The sequence below is a fragment of the Heloderma suspectum genome, chromosome 8, assembly GCF_057233095.1.
Source record: "Heloderma suspectum isolate Gila_16-S chromosome 8, 16-S_ref, whole genome shotgun sequence".
NCBI lineage: Eukaryota > Metazoa > Chordata > Lepidosauria > Squamata > Helodermatidae > Heloderma > Heloderma suspectum.
Window position 1 is genome coordinate 31,062,135 of NC_139465.1, and position 24,727 is coordinate 31,086,861.

General features: G+C 45.2%; 1 protein-coding gene and 1 long non-coding RNA gene across 2 annotated transcripts in view; one reads left to right on the top strand and one right to left on the bottom strand.

The window, feature by feature from the left end:
- Positions 1-24,727, top strand: part of CDH8 (cadherin 8) — a 455,531-nt gene that overhangs the window by 418,464 nt on the left and 12,340 nt on the right. The window lies entirely within an intron of this gene.
- The window catches only part of LOC146339000 (uncharacterized), a 48,188-nt gene continuing 25,809 nt past the window's right edge, over positions 2,349-24,727 (bottom strand). Inside the window, exon 3 of the long non-coding RNA XR_014784738.1 lies at positions 2,349-5,405. This is a non-coding gene — a long non-coding RNA (uncharacterized LOC146339000). The remainder of the gene's footprint in view (positions 5,406-24,727) is intronic.

A 24,727-nucleotide genomic window follows, 5' to 3' on the forward strand; every position in this document is an offset into this window, starting at 1 on the left:
CAAAATGGCCAGATTTCCCCATGACAGACAACCCTGGGCATGATGGAACTTCGGGAGAGCAGGATAGAATGTTGGGAACTTTTTTTTATATAAAGAGATAGGAATAGAGTTCGAGTCCGAAGCCACTTCTTTGAGGAACTTCCTGGAAACTTGAGGTTTTCTGCCTCCCCCCTCCCCTTCTGAAGTGTTAGCAAACCCAACTACAAGAAATAGTAGAAGTGCAACTCAGTTGGAAGTGACCATATAAGATTACTACTCTCCTGGACTAAAGGTCAGAGAAAAGTTTCAGCATACTTAAGAGACAATTATCTAAAGTTCAAACTTTTCAAAAGGAACAGAACTGCAAATTATGTAGACAATTACCTAAAGTTCATTTTTTCCCCTGAAAAAGGAATGGTGAGAGAGAGAGAGAATGAGAGAGAGAGAGAGAGAGAGAGAGAGAGAGAGAGAGAGGAAAACCAGCTCTTCACCATGGCATTTTTTTTTGTACTCCCTGTTTGTGTTCAGTTATGCCAAAGTTAATATTGTTAAACACTGTTTTATTTCTTGTTTCAGTACTGTGTGTGGAGGGGTCAAAATTACATGCACCAGACCTGTATCAACTATTGCCTCAAAGTTGGCTTGGGTATGATTAACTTTATCTGCAAAGTGTCCCACAAATTGTCACAATGGGATATCAAGTGGCCCACCTTTTCTTCTTATTTCCCAGAGTGTAATAGGCTTTTTAGCACTTGAAAAAGCTCATTTGGATGACTCTGTGCAGATACAATGGTGGCAGGGAACTACAATTTACTTGCCACCCTCACTGCCATGGAGTAGGCCTTCTAAGATGTTCTAGCATGTGTTCGAGCAGACTCATTTTGAGTTGACGTCCCAATTGTTTCATCACCCACGGCTCCCTGGGTAACCAGGGATCTCATTTGGCTCCACACCATGGGAGAGGACACTCAGGAGCAATTGTGTCAACCACCTGGGCCATTTCCCCATTCCAAAGGTAAACCAGGGCTTCAACAGATGCCAGCTGAGGTGACAGGAAAATCCTCAAGAGCTGTCAGAAAACCATCTGGATCCATCAATCAGTCCTCCACCCATGCAGTGGCCCCAAGTCCCACTAAGTGTAAATCTCACTATGGCAAAAGAACTATAAAACCTTTCTCCACTCCCAGATCACCATTATCCCACCTAAAGCAGGATACCAGATACAACATGTGCCCTGCCAAATGGGTGGTGCCAGATACTAATTGGGAAAGATTCATGGTTGTAATGAAAGCCATAATGTTCCAAGCCACCCTCAACAAGGTGGCATCAGAATGTATGTTGAAGTTCCCCAGTACAACAAGCCAAGGAGACTCTAGAACCACCCCAGCTATTTCATGACAAGAAATTGTTGGGCAGTGGGCCAGGCAGTATACCAACTGAATCTGTATTCTGTCCTTAACACCTACCTTCAGATTCACACAGTCAAAACTGGAAGACTGGGATGGGGCACCTGGACAAGGGGACAGACTCATGGCAGACCACCATGACTGTGCCTCCCTGCCTCCCAGGTCTTGCCTGCTGCGATCTGGAGAGCCCAAGTGGGAAAAGTTGGAAGAGATTTACTCCTCCAGTCTTATCTAACCAGGTGTCCATGATACAGACTAGCATGCTCATCCAGGATCAGTTCCTGGATGACAGTTGTTTTCCCATTCACTGGCCAGTCATTCAGCCAGATTCATCCATACCTAGCTAGACGCAAAAGCATCCACAAGGATCATGGTGGGGTTTGTTTATTTTAAATGGCACACGCATGGGGGATGAGTTGTTCTGCTCATCACTAAATATGACACAGGTATTGTCTAATAGGTCCCCCCTGAGACTTGAATAAACATATTCCCCATAAGATTTCACTATTGGAAGGAACACACACTGAAGGTCACAGTCCTCCAAAAAATAAAATAATTTAATTTGTGTGCCAGGAAAATACTATTTTCCAAGCAAATATATTTTGGGACGGCAGTCCCCAAGCAATTGTCACCACTGCATATTTAGTTGCGCTGCTGCAACACCTTCCCAAAAGAACCTTTAGATGTCATATCATATATTTCTATCATAGATCACTTATTCTATGTTATACAGTCATGTTGGTTTGACATGTGGCATAATTTGATAGGTGAGCTGGAGTTATAGACCAGTGTTTTGTTTTTGTTGTTTAATCCTTATATGAAATTTGATAGCAGCCATCAATTTGATTTTCCAGAACACACACCACACATTTTTGATGTGAGCAAAAAGTGGATCATTTTGAATTATCCATGAATGCGTCTGCATGCATACAGCTTGGTTATCGTAAATCAGCTTCAAAATATCATAAAGCTGCATAATTTATTTACTGATAATTTTAATAAGCCTTCTGGCTGAACAGGACATTTCTGTCTTTATTGTCAAGCTTATGTAAAGACACTTTCTCATAAAGAATACATTGTACATGATCTGCATGACTTTGCTTTGTTGAACATGTGGTTCCCTTCTAATCCATTTGGTTTCCTCACTTTTTGCGTCTGCTTAGGAAGTGATGTATCACTCTCAGGCCAAAGTGATGCCTTCAAGTAGCCACAGACAAGAAGCAAGCCTCATGTGATAAAGCTATTTATTTGGCATCGCTCCACATACAACTAAGGCAATATTAACCATGGGTCGGATAGGACAAAACTTGTCCCAGTCTGACCCAATAGGAGGGAAGTGACCAATTATAGGCCACCCACTGTAGGAGGCGGGGAGCGTGCACCAGCCCACCCAGGATGCCTCTCCTGCTTCAAACATCTCCACACATCCCCACTGAGACATAACGATCAAATATGGTCTAAGACACATGAAATCTAATGTGCATGGACCAGAATCTTGCAATTGATCTCTGGATTGTATTTGGGAATTTGACAATGTGATGCATAGTCAACACGCATTTGATCATATGAGCATAGGTCACATTCAAATGTTTCATCCTTGTGTGGATGTGCAGGAATGTTGTGAGTGGAGGAAGAATTAAAGAGGAGAGACAAGGCAGGTGGGTTAAAATCAAGCTAGATCTGTTACTTATATAACAGGATCTGTTGGGGTGTCTCTGGGAATAAACATAACTGCCAGGTGACTATTTTGCCTTGATTTGGCAAGTCCAGCCTGGCCATCAGGCATAGTGCAGCCACCCTTCCTCTTGGTCACACTTTTTATAACTGAGTAGGGAGGCCTCCCTGTGTCACCTCCTCCCAGGGTCCCACAGTTCAGAGTGCATGAGGAGAGTTAACCACAAAAGCCAATAGGTCCCACAGATATGAGTGGCAAGGCCTGGGAATAACTCACCTTAAATGTGCCACTTCTCCTAACCCTAGCTGGAATTTTCCCCTGTATACCTGCCATAGGTGAGCAACAAACCTCTGCTTAGTCACTCATCCCCCCACCCCACCTGCACAGAAGATCATCCTGCCCTGTGCAGAGGAACAAGCCATTGCCTTCATCAGAAAGGTGGATCCTATGTGCCCTATATAGCTCAACCCAAGAGAGCAGAATTCTTGGGTGACAAATCTCCCTACCCCTGGAAGACCTTCTAATACAATATGCAATTCTCTCTTATTTATTTTTTTCCTGGTCCTGTTCAGTACATGCATGTCCCCATCACCCCTCCAGACTGTAAGGGGAAGGATACTACACTGGGTTATCAGTTATCACCACTCCTATTCAACACTGCTGGATCACCTCAAAAACCAATTGAGCCTGCAAAAACAGGGTCTTGCCCTTCAACAAACCCAGGTCATTCTCTCCCACCCCAGGTGAAACACCAGAACCTGAGCTGAGGCTCCGCACCCAACTTTGCTGGAATAGGATGGGTAGAGGTGATCTCTTGTCATGCCATGCTTGCCCAACCACTGAACAATGGCAATTTGGCTAAGGTTGATTAGAGTGGAGCATGAAACCCACAGGCAAGCCCCTGTCCACACAGAAAGCTCCCTGGGGGGAAAGGGGCAACTGGATGAACCAACAGCAGGCAGAAAATGGATGTGATGTCACACTTGCCCACAATGGCACCATTGGTACACCTCTGGACCAGGTGGATGGCAGACATAGTGAGAGATATAGTGCACTGTTCAGAGGTGGCCAGGATGGCATTGTTCCCAGAATGGCTCTTGAGGAACAACAAGTCTACATTCCCCAAAAGCTCTCTTTTGGACTATGCACAGTGGTGATACCCATAAGATGGGATGGGGCAGATATGTAAAAGGTTTCTGCCCAAACCTTTTTTTTGGATCTTTTCACTGACTACTTGTTCCATGCCCCCGGACAGATTGCTGATTCTTAGCAAAATAAGACTCAACATAAATTCTAAACCCCTCATACAAATATTTTGCTTCTACCACATGTGGTTAATGAGAAAGCAAATGGGATAACTCTTCCATTTTAATTGGGCTGGGTTCCTTTCAGAGGAGGCTGATTCCAAGATCCCTGCTTCCTATTCCCCTTGCTATCCCTTGGTTAACCCCCTACCTCTACAGCATGTCATGAAAGGCTGCTGGCCTGCACAAATGGGGCATTTGTGTCTAAATATACAAGGGGTATGGACACAGCACGGCTCCTAGCATAACAGGTAGGCTTGAGTCCCTTGACCTATAGTGCCATGAGAAGAAGAGGCTTGCTGTAGCTTGCCAGTATGTGTCCACTGTCCACTTGGTCACCCTGTACAGGCCTGGAATGTGTCATGAATGGCAACCACAAATCAGGCTATTTCTTATCCAAAGGATGGGAAGCATCAAAGGAGGCCCTCATACAAAAGATCTCATCATATATCCCAGACAAGCTGGGCTGATGAACTCTGTATGCAATGCATGATGTACATATTTCATTCATTCATTCATTCATTTACAATATTTATATACCTCTCCACATCAGAAGATTTCGGAGCAGTGAACAACATTTGGTCAAGACACCATCCTTTGTTGGGAACCTTTGCTGCACAACCCCCATAGAGGTAAAAAAAAGCCAGCCAGCTAGTTTGACCAAATTCTATATATCTTATTCCCCGTTGTTCTTCTCCTTCAGTTCTTCTGACTGATGGAACAGCAAGGAGAAGACATCCACAAATCTTCCCCAACATTTTCTTTTTTTCTCCTTGGTGGCCCACATTAGATGAAGGCTTAAGGGAATAAAAGTTCTGCCAAATGGAATTGCCTCATCCTTGGTACCTGCAAAAGGGTCAGCTGTGTTAAGCTGCCCAGATCCCAGGACATGTGAAGGACCCCCAGTGGTCTTTGCCATGCTGCAGCACGAGCTAAGGTGGCTTGGAATTTATCATAAGAAGAACTTCTGAAGGGCTCACAGTCAGACAAGGTAGTGGATCCAGCAGAGGCAGATGTTTCATCATGCTGATGTTCTTCCCCCTGAAAAGCAAACCCAGACTGTCAAGGAGCCCCTATCTCAATTGGTTGAAGATAAGGTCAAATCTGTCCAGATAGCCAGGGCATTGGCTCAATGGACTAGGGATGTATGGACTGTGTAAAATCCACTCCGTCTGTGTTTCACAGATTGTCAGGCACCTTTTATTCCATTGTCCGTTCACAGACGGATGCATATATTCATCATGTGGAAAAATAAGCAAATCATTACATAAGGGGTTTCATAAGAATATACATAATTTACCTTAGTATGTAATATTTAGCATATTATCCCCCATCCCATTCAACTTTTCCTCAGCAGAAACTTGTGTATTTTCCTACAAATAAATATTTGGAATTTCAGAAAAGTAAAAAATAAAATAAAAAAAATCCCAAAGTCCACAGACTCTTGTGCAGCACGGATTCTTAGAAATCCAAGCTCATTTTAGTTCATCTCGAATTCCTCCAGCATCCTTACCGTGGACCCATATGTCCCCAACACTGACAGGCCCAAGGCTGAAAGAAAGAGCCATACTCACCATGATCCTGTTTAGATGGAGGATAGTCTTAAACAGCAGCACTGTGCTTTCCCCAGTGGCACCATCTGCAGAGTGACTCTTCACCACAGGCTTGCTGGTTCTTACCTTGAGAGTGTCTACCTAAGATCTAATGGCAAGCCAAGCCTTCTCTTGGGCTTTCTGTATGGCCTCCCTCTTTACCATTCGTTTGGATTGGCTTTGAGCAGCCTCCATGCAAATGCAGGCAATCCAAGTATGTGAAGATGGCAGCCATATCTGGGGATACATCCTCCTTGGAGAAAGAAACTGGTGGTGGAGGAGGCCATTTGGCAGGAGCCTTAGGGGTCTTGCCCTTCTTTCCCCCTTGCCCCCTGTTGGTGGCATTATTGCAAAAAAGAAAAGAAAAAAAGAATACCTGCCACTAAGGAATAATGCCAATTGGTGACAGGCAGTTCACCAGTTCCAGTTAATAAATCAGGGCCCACACAACCACCCTCTGGCCCTCCAGGCCAAAGCTGTTCCTTGGCAGGACCAGGCCATGCTAGTCCATGCAGCACTGAAAGGCCATGAACTGGCTAACTCATTAGACCACACTGGGCCACTGCCCCCAAAGGGTGAGAACATCTTCTATCAAGACCACATGGCCATTGAAGAAGACCAGGCCCAGCTCAACCACACTGGGAGCGCATCGGGGAGAAATGTGGCAAAATGAATAGCTCCCACACGTGGCAAGGCTACCCCAAACTGCCTGGCATCCCTGGATGGAACTGCCTCTGTCAGTCACAAGCCATCTGGTTTCCAAGCAGGCAAGCTTCCACTTGAGTGGCAGTGACTATGCACAGCACTCTGATGGGAAAACACACACACACACACACTCCAAACAGTGCACCTAAAGAACTATCCCTGTCTCCAAGATGCTGCTCACTCCAGCAGCCATAAATTATAAAGAGGAGGAAGGGGAGGTTCTGAGAACTTAAATAGCCCTCTCAGAGAAAACGTCATCCTGCTTTCTCTGTCCCTCCCACAAACATATTCCCTCATGGGGGCAAGGCAGCACCACAAAATGTCCTTATCAGTGGGACAAGAGTACTGGATTACCTGAGATGGGACACTCCTCCCTACATGATTGGCCAGCTTGGGAAAGAAGTATCATCTCATCCGGCCCCATCATAGCAACCTGGAATGAGTGGTTGTGTGGTCTGGTTAAAGGTGGCAAAATCCCATCAGGTGAGCTGGTATATAGTCCAATGGCTGGTGAACAATGGTTGGCTAAATGTGCACTGCAATCCAATTCAAATCTCACCTAATCTGTCACCTCATTAGGTGTAATGTAGAGAAATAATTTAGTTCCCAACCATGTATTTAGAAGGCCCCCAAATATAACCATTTTCATTTCACGTCAGCCAACTTTTATCTAAACACAGAGAAATGTCCTTCTTGAGAGCTCTTCAGGTTTCCAGCTGTAAAGTTCCCAATTAAAAATTCTTTCTTTTTGTTCAAAAATAACATAACCAGCACATATAATGTATAGTACAGTCTTTAATGCCATTAATGATTTGATCTTTCTAAGAACTTTTTTTAATGAAAAGGGGAAAGAAAGAAAACTAGCTAGGAAGGTAGAAGGCTACACAGTAGGGAAATCTACAAATCTCTACATATTGAAGATAGTACCATGAATTAAAGCAGCACCAGGTACACACACACACACAAAAACCTTAATCATGGTAAAATTTGTATTTTAACAAATACCTTAAAGTTATAAACTGCAATTATGACCTGATACTAAGCTGTACTTTCTGCATACATTTACTCATGCAGGGTTGTGTTTCCCAGATGTGTATGTAAAGTCTTCCACCTACGTGATTCATTTTAATGCCTTGATTATATGCCACCCAAGTCAGACCTCCCAATGACCTGGAGTATTATTTCCATTGTATGCAAATGTGGCATCACATCAGGATAAACTGTCTTAGTGGAATAATTTAAATGGAACTAGAAAGGGCTGGGAACAACCAAAGATGAAGCAAGCAACGCCCACCCAAGTAAAGGTATATTTAAATAGGTCTAAGAACTGCTTAACTACCAAATGAGAGCTTAGAAAGGAATATGCTTACTGCTCCACCCAGTATAGAGATGAGTGAGCATCCCTGCTCACATTGGATTGGGATGGGAATGAGCAAGTTATTTCTAAAAGAAATTGGAAATAGTTCAGCTCCCACAAGGCAATGAGATGTTTGGGAAATAATCCCTCCTCTCTCCCAGCCTTTTGTGATCCCCAGAATGCAATGGAGGTAGCCATGGATCACTGGCCCTTTCATCCTGGACAAGGCACCAGAGAAGGAGGGGAGAATTAGAATGAGACAATCCTCCCCTTTCCACTCCCCATGCAATGACTCTCCTCCCACTACTGCCCTACAGTGGGTGTTTATTAAGAAATGTGGGGGGGTGTTTAGAAGGGTAGGAGAGCACCTTGCTTCTTCTACAAGGCAAACATTATGCACCCCTGAAACGTCTATCCAAGCCAAGCTGCACAAGCTGCCTTTACTAACATCTGTAATTCAGCTCACAAACCACAGTGTGTGCTGAGCATGTCCGAGGTGACACCCTGGCACTCCAGTGTCCATGCACTTGTAAAGGTGCAGGTGTTAATGTGTTACATTGACATAGACTTGTATATGTGTCATTGCAGATATATTTGGAAACACTGGTCAGCCAAGGTAGAGGTTGCTGAAAACACATTTCCCTATCATGTCATGGTGCTCCGCACAACAAGGTATAACTTTTGTATTGGTCCTAGTGCAGGAGACAGACAAATGTGAAGGAATCCATATCAGTGATGCCCCTTCTGGCCATGAGTGGCAAGTTGAGGTTCTATGCCATTCGCCTGCCTTGTCCCATACGCACAATAGAAATGTTGCATCCTGCAAGGTGGAGTGCCACTGCAGTAGGGATACCACCACATTAGGGATATCTGAGAAATTCATTGCAGTTTAATTTTTATCAGGATTTACTTACCCAGCTCACAATGTCCAGGCCAGATACAGACTTGGACACAATCTGTGGTCAATGTCCATACGTTTCCAAGCTTCCAGTGTGATATGTGGACCAAAAAGATGCATTGACAGCATGCATAAATTTGAACAATATGTTAGGGATGGCGGAGAATTTCTCCCCGAAACTTCGAGGGGCCGAGCGCCAACGTGTTCGGCCCCCCGAACAAGTTTCGGGGAGAAATCCTCCGCACCCCCACTGCACCCCGCACCCCCCCCCGGGATGGGACTTACCTTCACCGAATGTCCCTCCCGGTGGCTGGTCCAGCCGGCGGTTCGGCGGGTGTTCGAGCGAGGCGGGAGCGGCAGCCGGTCTTTCGACTGGCTGCCGCTGCCGCCATTGCCATGAAAGAAGAAAAAAAAAAAACGCCCCCTGATAGGCTACGTGACGATTCACGTAGCCTATCACGGCTAGATTTGCAAAGTCAGCCGTGATAGGCTACGTGAATCGTCACGTAGCCTATCACGGGTGACTTTTTTTTAAAAAAAAGAGTGTACGGATAATGGTGGCCCCCATAGGGAGGTACCATTCCCGTTCCTTATTTGGTCACTGTAGTCTACGTAAATGTTTACGTAGACTACGGCGACTAAATAAGGAACGCGAATGGCGGCTCCCTATGGGGGCCGCCATTCGCGTACGCGCTTTTTTTTTTTTTAAAGTCACCCGTGATAGGCTACGTGACAATTGATGTAGCCTATCACGGCTGACTTTGCAGATCTAGCCGTGATAGGCTACGTGAATCGTCACGTAGCCTATCAGGGGGCGTTTTGTTTTTTTTTTACTTTCGCGTTCGCGGCCGGGCGAGGAGAGGCGCCTCCTCCCCGGCCTGAATTTCGGCCGGGCAAGGCGGGAAGCCTCCCCCCCGGCCTGAATTTCGGCCGAGCGAGGCGGGAAGCCTCCCCCCCCGGCCTGAACTTCGCAGGGGGAGCAGCGAAGCTCCTCCCCCCCACCGCAAACGGCCTTCGACGACAGGTAAGTGACTTTCGTCCACCCCTACAATATGTGTACTTCTGAAAAATGCACACAACATGCTTTAATCAATGGGAGAAGAATGCATACATTTCAAAGATATGCACAATTTATGCATACATCTGGAAAAAAATACACCTAAAATATGTACACGGGGGCGGGATGAAACACACAATCAGATATAAACTCAAGTTGGAACAAGCATCGAGATGAAATTTAGAGAACTTTAGTGAGCTTGAGCTTTGCTGCTTCACACATCCTTACACCACATGGAAACATTTTCAGCAGCTTCTATGTGTGATGAGCAATATTTGAATGAGACCATAGACTGTTTTTGCCATCGCTAGGCATTTGAAAATAGCTGCAGACCGCCAGTCACGATACTTTATGACTTGCATCCAAGACCACAAAGCTGCAAAGGGGGAACTTCCCTGCCCCCTGTGTAATTAAGTCATACTTCAAGTGGGAAGTCTCAGAGCATGATGAGGAAATGCCAGTAGCAACTGAAAGGAAGATATACCCCCAGTACTGCCCAACCATTTGGCAGAATGAGGCCACCACTTCAGGTAGCAGTGGCAGCTCTCTCCAGAGCCCACAGCAACAATGCTCCATTGGAAGACAGAGCTGAGTGTGTCTATCTTGCACCCCCTAAACTAGCCTTCTGCCCTCAAGTGCAGGTGTTGAAATAAATTGCATTGCCAATCCAGTGCCCTACTGTATGTGGAAAGGGGGCAGGGGGACCCATCTTGTCCTTTGCCTCAGACAACAAAGTATGTTGGACCAGCCCTGCATACCCTCCAACTGCTTCTATTTACCTGATCTCTGTTTCTACAACTTTTCCCTGACACCAACACCATAGCATAACACCTACCAAGAAAGTAAGTGCTAGGGCTGTGCATGGAGCCAGTGCTTTGCTGAACAGATGCTGGTTCAGACCTTCTGAAGCAGATGCGCTTTACTTCGGACTGTTTTGGACCCCATCTACTTCGACTCGGATCCAAATCCAAAGCAAGATTTTACAGCTGAATCACTCATTTTTGGAGTTTTCCCACTGATTTGGATGGGAAAACACAAACAGCCATAACTTTTTCATGATAAATACATGCAATTTGGGGAACTCTCAGCCCCCTGGAGGTCATCCCACCACCACATCACAGATAGTTCTGCCCACTAGTTTTGGGCCAAGATGCAGGAGAAATTTGATTTTTTCGAGGAAATCTCTCAAAGCAAAGGGTGATAAATTTTCATTGCTTGCACAGAAGTGCATGAAAGTTGGGAAAAGTAAAGCCCATTTGGAGGGCATCCCATCTGCCATATTTCAGACAGTTTGGCCCAGAGGTGTTTGTGCTAGGCAGAGGTAAAATGTCTTGTTCTCAGAAACTCAACCCCAAGTTCATAAAGGGATGATCAAGTTAGGTGTTGAAGCGGTGAGGAGATCACTATCCCTAAACTCTACTGTAGGTTTCTTTGAAGTGCAAATAGTACTACTTTTGGCTGAATTGCCTGGGAAAACACTGGCTGGTAGGCACAAAGCAAAGACAGCAACCCTGTCAGGTGGGCACAGCAGCACCTTGCCCACCTCTGCCCCTGCCAAGACCCTGAAGATGCCTCATATTGCTTGCTTGCTTTGCAACACACAGCTTGCTTGCTTTGCAACACACAGTGTAGTATTTTATTATTGAAATAATAGCTGTTAATGTGTGTAGTGCTTTGCCCAGTTTTTGAAAATGTGGACTGTGTGTAGTCCTTTGACACACACTGTTTGCTTGTCCACACAGCACAAGCGCACACACACACACACACACACACACACACAGAGAGGGCCCAATTGAACACAATGGGATTTATGTCTAAGTAGACACTTATTGCACTGTATGTCTTACAAAACAGTAAATTTGTGGGCAGTTTATTAGCACACCCTTCCTTCAGAAGCCAGTGCAATTCAGGCTAGTAGGTGTAAAATGAATCCTATGTACAGCAAGTAGAACTGAGTCTTCAGTATGGTGTTGTTGGAAAAGGCTCATGCAGTGATCCCAGGTGTGGGAATAGGGACACTATTTGGGTTGGATCCAAGATCTGCCTTCTGAAAGAGGAAGGGATCTACTCATGGAGGGTCCCTCTGCCTGAATTTTGGGGACCCCCTGCCCTCCTCACCACAGCTCACTCCATTCAGCAGGGTCTTTTGACTCTCTGTGTAGCATTTTCAGTGGGTTGTAGGGGCAGCCATGGGAAGGAGGGGGCAGAGAAATCCACTTCTGTCAGTCCAGTTGGAGTTGATCCAGTGTAATACTGGATCCAACCGCTTGTGTGTGTGTTATAGAATAGTTCCGTATTTTGATGTGTTCATGGTTTGCAAGCTGCAACATGGACCCTGTTAATAACCTTGGAGGGCTCCTAAAGTAGAAAGGCACGTTAGTGAGTTTTAAATAAGCAAATGACTCAATTAATAAATAATAAAAGGCACAGCTCAGCTATCCTTCAATTTAACTTAGAACCCATATTAATAGGTTGCATATTTCCTCATGAAACGTGATTTGTTTTGTTAACCAAGGCATAGATAAATAAATAACATGAAAAGCACTATGATGAAGGATCAGGAGGTTAATTGGGGAGATGAGTGGAGAGCAAGCCATACGCCACCCTCTCAAGCACCTGCGTCGAAGCTAATTCGTGCAGTAGCTTTGCTGTCTGCTCCTATAGGAGCTGCCTGCTGTTTTCTCAGCTTCCAAGTGCTATTTGTTTTTTGGTGTGTTTTTTTTAAGTGTCTGCTGGGAAAGGAACATAAATTAAATGAAGTGATTTTATTACTAAACAAGAAGATGGGCTGTTTGCAAGTTACAAGTTGCAGGAGCTCAATAAAAATGCATATTTCCATGGATAGCACCCTGCAATCTCCAGGCAGCATGTCAGGCACCAACATATGGATCCAAAGGAGTTGAGGGAAAGAGGGAATAAGGAGGAGAGGTGGCGCCATGCCACAAGGCTATGGAAAGCAGTGCCAAGTAATGTTATGCAGCAATTGAATGCATTTCCCTACCTAGTGCTTCTTTTCTTCAGCATTGATTTGGGGTGGAATGGATGATATTTGAGAATAAAACTGCCAATATTGAGAATAAGACTGCCAATATCGTACTGCCTTCATACAAGTCTGTGGTGCAGCCACACTTAGAATACTGTGTCCAGTTCTGGTCACCACACCTAAAAAAAGATATTTTGGACCTGGAAAAAGTGCAGAAAAGGGCAACTAAAATGATCAAGGGATCATCTCCCCTATGAGGGAAGGTGACAACAGCTGAGATGGTTTAGCTTGGAAAAAAAGGAGGGTAAGGGGAGATACGAGGGCTACAAAATTATTCATTGTCTGGAGAAGGTGGAGAGGGAGAAATTTCTCTCTCTCTCTCTCTCTCTCTCTCTCTCAAAATCCTAGAACTCAGCTGATTGGTGGGAGATTCAGGACAGATAAAAGGACTTCTTCACAGAATGCATAATTAAACTATGGAACTTGCTACCACAGGAGGTAGTGATGGCCACCAATTTGGACAAATTCCTGGAGAAGAAGGCTATCAATGGCTACTAGTCCTGATGGCTATGTGCTACTGCCAGTAACAGAGGCACTGAGCCTATGTACACCAGTTGCCGAGGAACATGGACAGGAATATGCTGTTGCATTCATGTCCTGCTTGTGGGTTCCTGGTCAACAGCTGGTTGGCCACTGTGTGAACTGAATGCTGGACTAGCAAATCCAGACCTTTGGTCTGATCCAGCATGGCTCTTCTTATATTATGTCATTATGATATTCATCTCTTGCCTTCTCTGTGGCAAACACAGTCGGACTCCTGTAGAGATAAGGGAGACAGCTGCTTTTGGCTCAGTTTGGTGTGGAGGAATGGTAGGTGGGGAAAAGGGTTAAGCATCACACACATGTGCACACACACCTGCATGCACACCACACACACATCTCCCAACCACTTGTGAAGTCCAAAATCCCGCTCTTCCAAAAAATGCCCTCCGGGTTTTGTTACACACATGCATATGTAACTTGGAGCTCACCATGGTCTGAAATTGGGAACTAGCTACCATGGACTGTGGATGCTTCCAGGCAAGCCTTTTATTTTATTTATTGCCCTGCCTCATTCACAATCTTTTACAAAGATATCAGATGACATTGTCTTCCATTTGGAACCCTGCCATATTTTCCCACCACTTCTTTCTTTCTTACCACGGCAAATCCATTAAGGAGAGAAAGATGGAATACCTGAATATTTTCTTTTGACCGGTCTGGCCCTGACAATTCACCTGTGGGGAGATGAAATATGCACTTGCTGGTGTGTTGTCTGCCCTAAATAATCCTGTGGTTTGGATCCAGGATCTGCCTTCTGCAAGAGGAAGGATTCTGTTTGCAGAAGTTCCCTCCACCCAATGTTTGGGAATCCCCCTCCCACATCACAGCTCACCCCATTCAGCAGGTTCTCCTGATGTTCTGTGTCAGTCAGTTCACACAAATGTTGCAGCCTACCAGGGCTTATTTAAGTTGTGGTGCATGCCGACGGGCTCCAGTGCATGCCAACGACCATTGTGAATATTCTAGGGGTATATGAAACCCCGCTTACCTGGCTCCGCCAGGTTCCGCAGGTGGGGGGAAGGCAATCCGTTCCTCCCCCCAGAATCCTCGATGGAGGGAGGAGGTGATCCATTCCTCCCCCCTGGAATCCTGCCCAGCTGGCTCTGCTCCGCGGAGCCGCCAGCCGGGCCAACCCACAGCGGGGCCTCCAGCCGCTGCCGGGCTGGTGTGTACACAAATGGCGTCCTGTGTAGGGGACGCCATTTGCGTCCCTACACCGGCCCATGATAGGCTATGTAAATATTTACGTAGCCTATCACGAAAACAAACAAACAGCGAATGCAAATGGCGGCGGCTACGGCAGCCACCATTTGCGTTCCCTTTTTTTTCCAGGGATGTCAGAGAATTCCGCCACGGATCTCGGTGAGGCTGAATGCCAGTGCATTCGGCCCCCCAAAATCTGTGGTGGAATGTGTGATTCCGTGTGGCCTGAGGGAGTTGCTCCAAAGTGGATTCCGCAGGTCAGATTCTTAGAAATCCGAGCTCATTTTAGCCTGTCTCGAATTTCTCCAGCATCCCTAAAAGGAACTTGTTGTGAACCACCCTGCATGTTACAGTGTATTTATCAGAACCCTGTTACAGGCAAGATGGCTCAGAGCTTACATTCATGATTTACCAGAGATAGTACATTAGCCCCTTCAGGTTATGATCCAACCCACCACACAAAAACAGGTGTTGACAACAGAAATAAAAATTGAATTCCACCATCACACAAGTAACTGGACTGGATTCCATTTAAAAACAGACACACATGATCTCTATTCCATTTTCATCAATACTTTTTGTTTGTTTGTTTTAATTTCTTGTCAATTGCCCCTGGTTATTTCTCCTTGCATGGCCATTTCCTCATTTCCTCTATTTGCCTGTGCATGGTTACTTCATGAAAACCATCTGCCATTTCAATAGTGCTCATTATTAGGGATGTACAAAAGTTCCACCACGGATCTCGGGGAGGCCGAATGCCAGCGCATTTGGCCCCCCGAAATCGGTGGTGGAATGGCCTGCCACCCCCCCCCCCAGGATGGGACTTACCTGGGGCGGATCTTCCTGGCGGCGGCGGCTCTGGCGGCAGCTCCGGCGGTGGTTCGGCAGCGGCAGCTGCGGTGGCCGGTCTTCTGACCGGCTGCCGCCGCTGCCATTTCCAGTTAAAAAAACAAAAACAAAAAAAAAGTGATAGGCTATGTAAAGATTTACGTAGCCTATCACGGCTAGATTTTAAAAAAACACCGTGATAGGCTACGTAAATGTTTATGGCCTATCACGGCTGACTTTAAAAAAACAACAACAACAACGCCCGTACGCAAATGGCAGCGGCCATGGCCGCCGCCATTTGTGTTCCTTATTTTGGCACGTCTTAGTCTACGTAAACATTTACATAGACTAAGACAGCGAAAATAAGGGGAACGCAAAAAGCGTAGCACCTACGCTATTTGTGTTCCCCTTATTTTCGCCGTCTTAGTCTACGTAAATGTTTACGTAGACTAAGACATGCCAAAATAAGGAACGCAAATGGCGGCAGCCATGGCCGCCGCCCTTTTCATATGCACATTTTTGTTTTTGTTTTTTAAGTCAGCCATGTTAGGCTACGTAAACATTTACGTATCCTATCACGGCTGACTGCAGGGACGCAAACGGCGGTGGCAATGGCCGCCGCCATTTGCGTCCTTGCTAGCCAGCGCTGCGGCCAGATGTCTGGCTGCTGGTGGAGCTAGCCGGCGGCTCCGCAGAATCCCTGTGGAGCGGAGCTGGCTGGCCAGGATTCCGGGGGGGGAGGAACGGAGCGCCTCCCCCCCGGCCAGGATTCTGGGGGGAGGGACGGAACGCCGCCCCCCAACATCAGCATAATCCGCGGAAAGGTAAGTCACTTTTGTACATCCCTACTTATTACAAGCTTGAAAAGAGGTGTCCCAAACATATTTTGAAGCTAAGATTCTGAGGACAGAACAGAACACATCTGTTTTATCAGTTATTACCTGGTCAGGTGCAAAGCTTAAGCCATTAACAAAAGCTCAGAATTCTTACATAGATTGAAACTGTTTTTAATGAGTTATTGAACGAGCTTAACTGAATTGTAGACTGCATAGGTGTTTACACCTGTGTGCTTATAAAATTGAACCCAAGGGGCACCAATATACATTCTGAGGTCAAGCTATTGCAGATGTGATTGTCAGTGTATTATATACCTCTGAAGCCCTCAACTATGTGCCTGAAGGCCCTTGTATATTGTCTTATTTCACTAGCACTATTAAAGGTGGAAGGGATTCTCTTCTAACTGTATCTCCAGGGAATGGGCCAAGTATTGTTTCGTTCTCTCTCATTATGGACTTACTTACAGTAGAGGATGCGGACTAAGGCATTGTGCCAAAGCCCTCACAGAAATCTTCCCCCCCACCACCACCTGTTTGTTGTAATGATGGATGCTTCTTAAATTGTCATGATCTAAAGTCCTTCCAGATTTTAGAGTTCTGAATTGCTGGTCCTATTTCTGAAGAGGAACTGATGCATTGGACATCCTTGATGGATTGATGGATTTATTGATTTTGTTTCATTTATATCCCAGTTTTATACAGAACATGTTCATAGACAATTTTGATATCAGAGTTTTCACTTCCTTCAGTTAATTCCTGTCTTCTCACCTCCATGTTACCAATGCAAACAATGAAAATACTCTTCAAAAAAAGTAGTCTTTCTGCGTTCATACACATGATCGCATTAAGTTTATTTTCATGTTGAGTCTTACTGATGTGCTCGTGCACTGACTGAGCAATAAACAAAGAAAAAGTGGTGTGATTCTGATTGCATCAAGATACTTTTTGAATAGCTATTTGCTAGGGCACAGGAGCACCTATGTGCATGGGTAGAACATCTCACAACATTATTTTTATGCACTCATCTGTCTGTGTCTGTCTGTCTTTTTGTCTATCATATATCTATCCATCCATATATCCAATCATATCAGTTTTGTTTTTGCTTTACTTTTCAGCCCTGGTTTATGAAAGTGTATGCAGGTAACATGAAGGAGAAAAGTTGCAATGGATCTGAAGGAAATGAAAGCTGAAGCGAACTGCGCATGCTATAGTTGTAGGATTAATTTTAGCCATTCTAGTTAAACTGGGAGGAGTGGGAGAGTGAATCTATGGAACAATAAATGAATGGAAGAGGGAGAAATCTCATCTGCTCATCCCTAGTTTCCACTGGACCTTCCCATGGAACATTGGGCTGGATCCAGATTTAGTCATAGAGGACACCCACTGAAATCAATGGGGTGTACAATTTCAGTGGGTCTAACTGTCACTAAATATGGATCCAACTGCTTTTTCCTTAGGAAAACCAGGATCTGATGGTGATGGGTGCCAACTTAGGTGGATTAGACCAATTCATGGAGGATATCAATAACTACTAGTCATGATGCTACCTCTAGTCTCAGAAGCAGTACCCTGTCCTGGGGAAAATACAGGAGGGTACTGTCCTGCTTCTGAACTTCCCATATGGAACAGAATGCTGGACTAGATAGGTCTTTGGTCTGCTCCAACATGTATTGATCAATGAGCACAGAAAAAAAGGAGAGAAAAATAGAAAAACCTGAATTCCACACTTCAACTTTTTGTTGCAGATTCTACCTGTGATTCAAAAGTGTGTTCGTAATAAAGCAATACAGAACTAAGATGACTTGTTAAGTAAGCAAATAAATCAAAGTATGTTACATGTTTAAGTGCTTGCTGGCACACACAGAATTGCTAACAAGTGGAGGGGTGAGAGGGATGCTGAGTGTCAATGATATAGGGATTTTTAAGGTAATAGAAACATCTCATACATTTTGTGGGAGAGTGAATTCAAGTAATTACCTAAGTTATGCTTCATTATTTGATTTGCCACTAATGCACAACAGGTGCCATTAAATTAAGCCAATGCTTACCTCACTTGAGGTAAACATTAGCTTTATTTGCAGCACTGCCTATATTTTGCATAGTAATGGAATGCAGGCCTCTGTAAATTCAGCAATTGCATAAGTTAAATGCTGACTAGTTTAATGATGTCAGCTCTACCCAAGGGCTGTGAAGAAGGTAACAAGTGTCACTATGTGAAAACAGAAGGAATGATCAGCCATGAACCATATACAACCAATTCTCATAGCTAAAGCGATTGCTCCCCGCTCTTGTGTGTTCCAGTATCTGAATGAGCACAATAACATTATTGTTGGGTTAAAATTGTGTCTCTCCAATATATCTATTCCATTTCTAAGCACAATTTCTGACATCACACAGTGTTATTACTGGGAGATGTCTATGAAGATCTAATGAATGAATGAATGAGTGGATAATTGCTGAGAAGGGAAATGTGTGAGAGAAGTGTGTACGTTTGAGAGGCCTTCCGTGAGTGACAAGCCACAGTTTATTAAGTTCAGAATCTCTTTCTTTTAAAATGTTTTAATTGTTTTAATATGGTGTTTTACTCTTTTATCTTGTTGTTCACTGTTCTGAAATCTTTGATGTGGAGCGGTATATAAATTCAATCATAAAAAAACCTGCTGGTTTAAAAGACCTGACAATAAGGCTATCTTACATTGGTCCAAACTCCACAAAGGCAGGAAACTGGAAGCTAAGGCTGATGCCATATCCGACATGCCCCATGATCAGTCATGATGTTGTGCCATGTCAAGGTGTGTGTACGTATACGTACACGTATACGTACACACACACACACACACACACACCACTCTCTCTGTCTCTGTCTTTCTCTCTCTCTCTGTCTTTGCAGTCAGAGCTTCAGTGCTTCTGAACATTGAGGTCATATCTCTAATATGAATATAAGAAGATCCATGCTGGATAAGACCAAGGGTCTAGCATTTTGTTCATGCTGTGGCCAACCAGCTGCCCACGAGGAACTCACAAGCAGGACATGAGTGCAATAGCTATAAGCCATCATGACTAGTAGGCCTTGATATCCTTATCCTCCATGAATTTTTCCAATGCCCCTTTAAAGCCATCCAAATTAGCGGCCATCACTACATCTTGTGGCAGCGAATTCCATAGTTTATGCGCTGTGTGAAGAAGGACTTCCTTTTACCTGTCCTGAACCTCCCACCAATCAGCTTCATGGGATGACCCCGGGCTCTAGTATTATAAGAAAGGGAGAAAAATGTCTCCCTATCCACTTTCTCTAACCATGCATAATTTTAAACACCACTATCACTCAGTGGAGGCCAGTGGCCAGTCTGAATGGCGGGACAGAGGGCAAGTGAGCAGAGGCATGACAGTCAGAACAAAAAGCTCATGAGAGGCAGAGTCAAGGGGGATCAGTGGATGAGGAGCAGTCTTTGAATCCTGACCCATACCACAGAAGGAGAAAACTGATGCAAGGGCGGGGGAGATCACATAACCACACAAAAGTACTCCTTTGCATCCACATTCTCCTGTTCTAGCAATTACTCGCATTTCACATAGAGTCAGGTGACTTTAAGATGATGAATGGAAGAGAGAGGAAGGCCAGCATCTCTTCTCGAACATCCCAGAGTGCAGGACACGGAGTAATGGGCTCAAGTTACAGGAAGCCAGATTCCGGCTGAACATCAGGAAAAATTTCCTGACTGTTAGAGCAATACAACAATGGAACCAATTACCTAGGGAGGTGGTGGGCTCTCCCACACTGGAGGCATTCAAGACGAGGCTGGACAGCCATCTGTCAGGGATGTTCTGACCTGTATTCCTGCATTGAGCAAGAGGTTAGACTTGATGGCCTTGTAGGCCCCTTCCAACCCTACTATTCTATGATTTTATGATTCTATGAATGGGAGCAGACACAGCCATAACAACAATGATAATAGTTAAAATAAGATGTGATACTCTCAGAGCCACATAGAAAAGCAGCCTTTGGAACATTAGAACAAGTTCTGAAAGCCTCCAACATCCATGTTTTTGTTCTGAAATCATCCAAAAATCCATCACAAAGCATCCACCAGAGCAGGCCTACTCAGAAGCAGCACAGTACAAATTTATTTATTTATTTCTACGATGACCAATAGCCAAAGCTCTCCAGATTATGCATATCTTACTTGTAAGAAGAAAGGACTGGACTGCTGAGGAGAAAGTATAGGCATCCCTTTGTATATGATGATGATGATGATGATGATATCCCTTGGAAGCCAGCAGGAACCCTTTGCAACCCTCCCCCCACCTCACACATGCACAAAAACGCCCCAAACCATAACAGCAATGATGATGATAATAATCAAAATAACATGTGATATTCTCAGAATCACACAGAAAAGCAGCCTTTGGAATACAGAAACAAGTTCACACCCCTGCCTCACCAATCCATGGTGTACAATTGTTTGCCAACCCTGATTAAAAAATAATACTGCTCTGAGCATGTGTAGTTGTGGGTGCAGAGGTGGAAATAAAGAGACAGGACAAAAATAGATGGTATCAAATTGGGCTACATTTATTGATCAATCTGCAATGGGGGAAGACCTAGATGGGCAACCAATCTGTGCCAGCATCTAGCTTGGCACTGTATTGGGTGAACCATTCAAAGCCTGCTGAGTGGCGTCCTTGAGACTGCCACCTCCAGGACTACTCCTTTTGGGGGAGGAAGGACTTCCCCTGTCACCCGCCTCCCAGGCCACAAAACACCAGGTGGGTGGAGTTGGCCTCACAGGTAAGACTTATCCCCCCAATGGGACCACAAAACCCAGAGTGGGAGGCATCAGGCATCACCTGTCACCAAACAGTGCCTCTGAATGCTCACCATCCCTATTCTCATCTGCATTGCCTGCCCCTAACAGCCTATCTGAAAATGTGACCAGATAACGTGACTATCCAATAAGACCAAAATTGCCTAGTAGGACACACCCTCCTCACTTACAGTGTGGAGTAGGCAAAAAGACACACAGCCCTGGCCAAGCAGACTGTGAGCCAAAAATTCCTACTCAGTCCCCAAAAGGATGATCAGCAGAGCCCACACTGCATACAGGGAGGGAGTGCGGGAGGAAGCTGTGGTTCAAGAAGGTGTTGAGGAGGGGCCTAGGGAGCTAAAAGGGCCTCTCGGCCCTCTCCCAGCCCCAGTGGCACCACCTAAGCCCACCAATGGTGGCGTCATACGTCTCTCTCCCCACCGTCATCTGCAACTAGGGGTGGACGAAAGTCCTTTACCTTTCGCCGAAGCTTGTTCGCGGTGGGGGGGAGGCGCTTCGCTGCTCCCCCTGCAAAGTTCAGGCCGGAGGGGAGGCTTCCCGCCTCGCCCCGGCCGAAATTCAGGCCGGGGGGGAGGCTTCCCGCCTCGCCCCGGCCGAAATTCAGGCCAGGGAGGAGGCTTCCCGCCTTGCCCGGCCGCGAACTCGAAAGTTTAAAAACAAACAAACAAACGCCCCCGTGATAGGCTACGTGACGATTAACGTAGCCTATCATGGCTAGATCTGCAAAGTCAGCCGTAGCGTTGCCCTTATTTTCGCCGTAGTCTATGTAAATCTTTACGTAGACTACAGCGACCAAATAAGGAACGGGAATGGCAGCTCCCTATGGGGGCCGCCATTATCCGTACGCGCTTTTTTTTTTTTAAAGTCACCCGTGATAGGCTACGTGACGATTTACGTAGCCTATCACGGCTGACTTTGCAAATCTAGCCGTGATACGCTACATTAATCGTCACGTAGCCTATCACGAGGGTGTTTGTTTGTTTTTTTCTTTTCTTGGAATGGCGGCGGCGGCAGCCGGTCGAAAGACCGGCTGCCGCTCCCGCCCCGCACGAACAGCCGCCGAACCTCCGGCCGGACCCGCTGCCGGGAAGGACATTCGGCGAAGGTAAGTCCCGTCCCGGGGGGGGGGGTGCGGGGGGCGGGGGGGTGCAGAGGATTTCTCCCCAAAACTTGTTCGGGGGGCCGAACACGTTGGCGCTCGTCCCCCCGAAGTTTCGGGGAGAAATTCTCCGCCATCCCTACCTGCAACACACACCCCCTCTGCAGCCAGGCAAGCCAGACACGGGGTAGGGCATTTTTATACCTTAAACTGTCTTAAATTATATCACAACTATGACTGCAGATATAAAATGGAGCTTGCTGCTGCTATCCTGAGGCTGAGCACATTTACTTCAGAATCAGCACCATTTTCTTGTAGAAAAAGATCATCCATTTCAAAAATAAAATGTTTATTAAAAAAAAAACCCTGTCCATTTGTATAGATCCTGTAAGTTCTACCCTTATTATAAGGTCTACCCTTGAAGGCAGCCTAAACATCCCACTCCATCAGGCTGTGCTGAAGGAAATGAAAGTGAGAAGCAGAACCATTCCTACTGAAAGGCTGGCTAGGGAATGCTGGGAGTTGTAGAACTTATTTCTGCCAAAATGCGCCTAGGATTGCATCGTATTTTCCCCCCTCATCCCTGCCTATTCTTCTTTTTTTTCCCCCTTGTGTGTCGTGTCTTTTTTTAGATTGTAAGCCTACAGGCAGGAATTGTCTTCACTTACTGTTTATTTGAGTTCAGTGTGCATGTACTTTGTTGGGTTGTAAACTCGACTTGTCCAAAACCTTTAGCATGCTTGATTTGATTATCCTCCTTTTGCATTGTGTTATTGTCGGCACCATGCAATGTGTTATGAGAAACAGCTACACCACATGGCTTCTCCATCTTGGCTCTGTGTTTCCTCCTCCCTCCCAATCCCCTTTCCTTTTGTGTTATATCTTTTAGAATGTGAGCTGGTGGAAAGGGGCTGCCTTATTTCCTCTCTTTGTAAGTCACCTTGGGAGACGTTTGAGCGAAAAGGCAGAATAAAATGCAATAAATAAATAAATAGGCTTGCATACAATTTCAATCTATATCTCTCACTCAAAAGTGGTTTTGAAAAAGCGACTGGCAGTGTGGAAGCTTCTGTGATAAATATTAATGAAAATGTATGAGTGCATGATATGGCATGCTTCTAATTATGTTGTACAAAGAATCCTGTGTAATTGGGAAGTTTGCACTTTTCTTTTTGTTTGAATCCACAGAAATTGCCCTGAGAAGATGCAAAATTACTGTCCTTATACAGTATTTACCTGACTTGGACCAGAAAGTCATGGATGGGGGGAGGCGGGGGCTCTAGGGGTGAATTGAAACATCAGTGCCTTGCAGCATTTTCCCATCCTCTCAGCCAAGTCGACTCGATTCCTTTCCTAATGCCTTGAAATACATGGCATGTGCCTTTTTTTCAAGCAGCTGCACACTGGGTTGACATTGTCATCAAACTGTCAACCCTAACCCCAAGATCTCTGTCTTGGTCTGTCACGAGCATACGAGTGAAGTTGGGATCCCCCCCCCCCCGTGCATCACTTTACAATTGCTTACATAGAACTGCATTTGCCATTTTGAAGTCCATTTTTTCAACTATGGAGTGATCCTTTTTGAGCTCTTTGAAATTCCTCTTTGTTTTAACTGCCCAAAATACTTTGGTCTCATCAGCAAACTTGGCCACCTAGTCCTAGTTCCAGATCATTTATTATAGTTACTATTATTATTGTTATTATTATAATTACATTTGTTACTATTACATTTATACCCTGCTCTTTTTCCTCTTGCAAGTAATCCAAGGCAGCTTCCGTGGGTATCCTCCTCCTCCATTTCATCCTCACAACAACCCTGTGAGGTAGGTTAGGCTCAGAGTCAGTGAGTGAGGACTAGAACCCAGATCTCCCAGGTCCCAGTCCAACATTCTAAGCACTACACCACAATGCCTCATGAACAAGTTGAAAAGCACTGGTCCCAATACATCTCCCTGCTATCTAAAAACTTACTGAAAAGTTAAGTATGTTTGAAAATATATTTTAAAACCTAAGCAGGAACAGAGTGAATACCCTTTTAAGTTGTTAAACAAATGAAAACATGCCACACAAGAAGTCTTAAGTTATTAATGGTTTAGAAAGAAAATTAAATGCAGAAGAACATCATATACCGAAGGGAAATGTGAAACATGCAGTAATTACAAAGAAAATGCATGTGTATACTATGCAAAATACACTACAGTTTAACTCTTGCTAAGGGCTAGGGATGTACGAAAGTCACTTACCTGTTTGCGGATTATGTTGATGGTGGGGGAGAGGCGTTCTGTCCCTCCCCCCAGAATCCTGGCCAGGGGGGGAGGCGCTCTGCACCTCCCCCCGGAATCCTGGCCGGCTGGCTCTGCTCTGCAGGGATTCTGC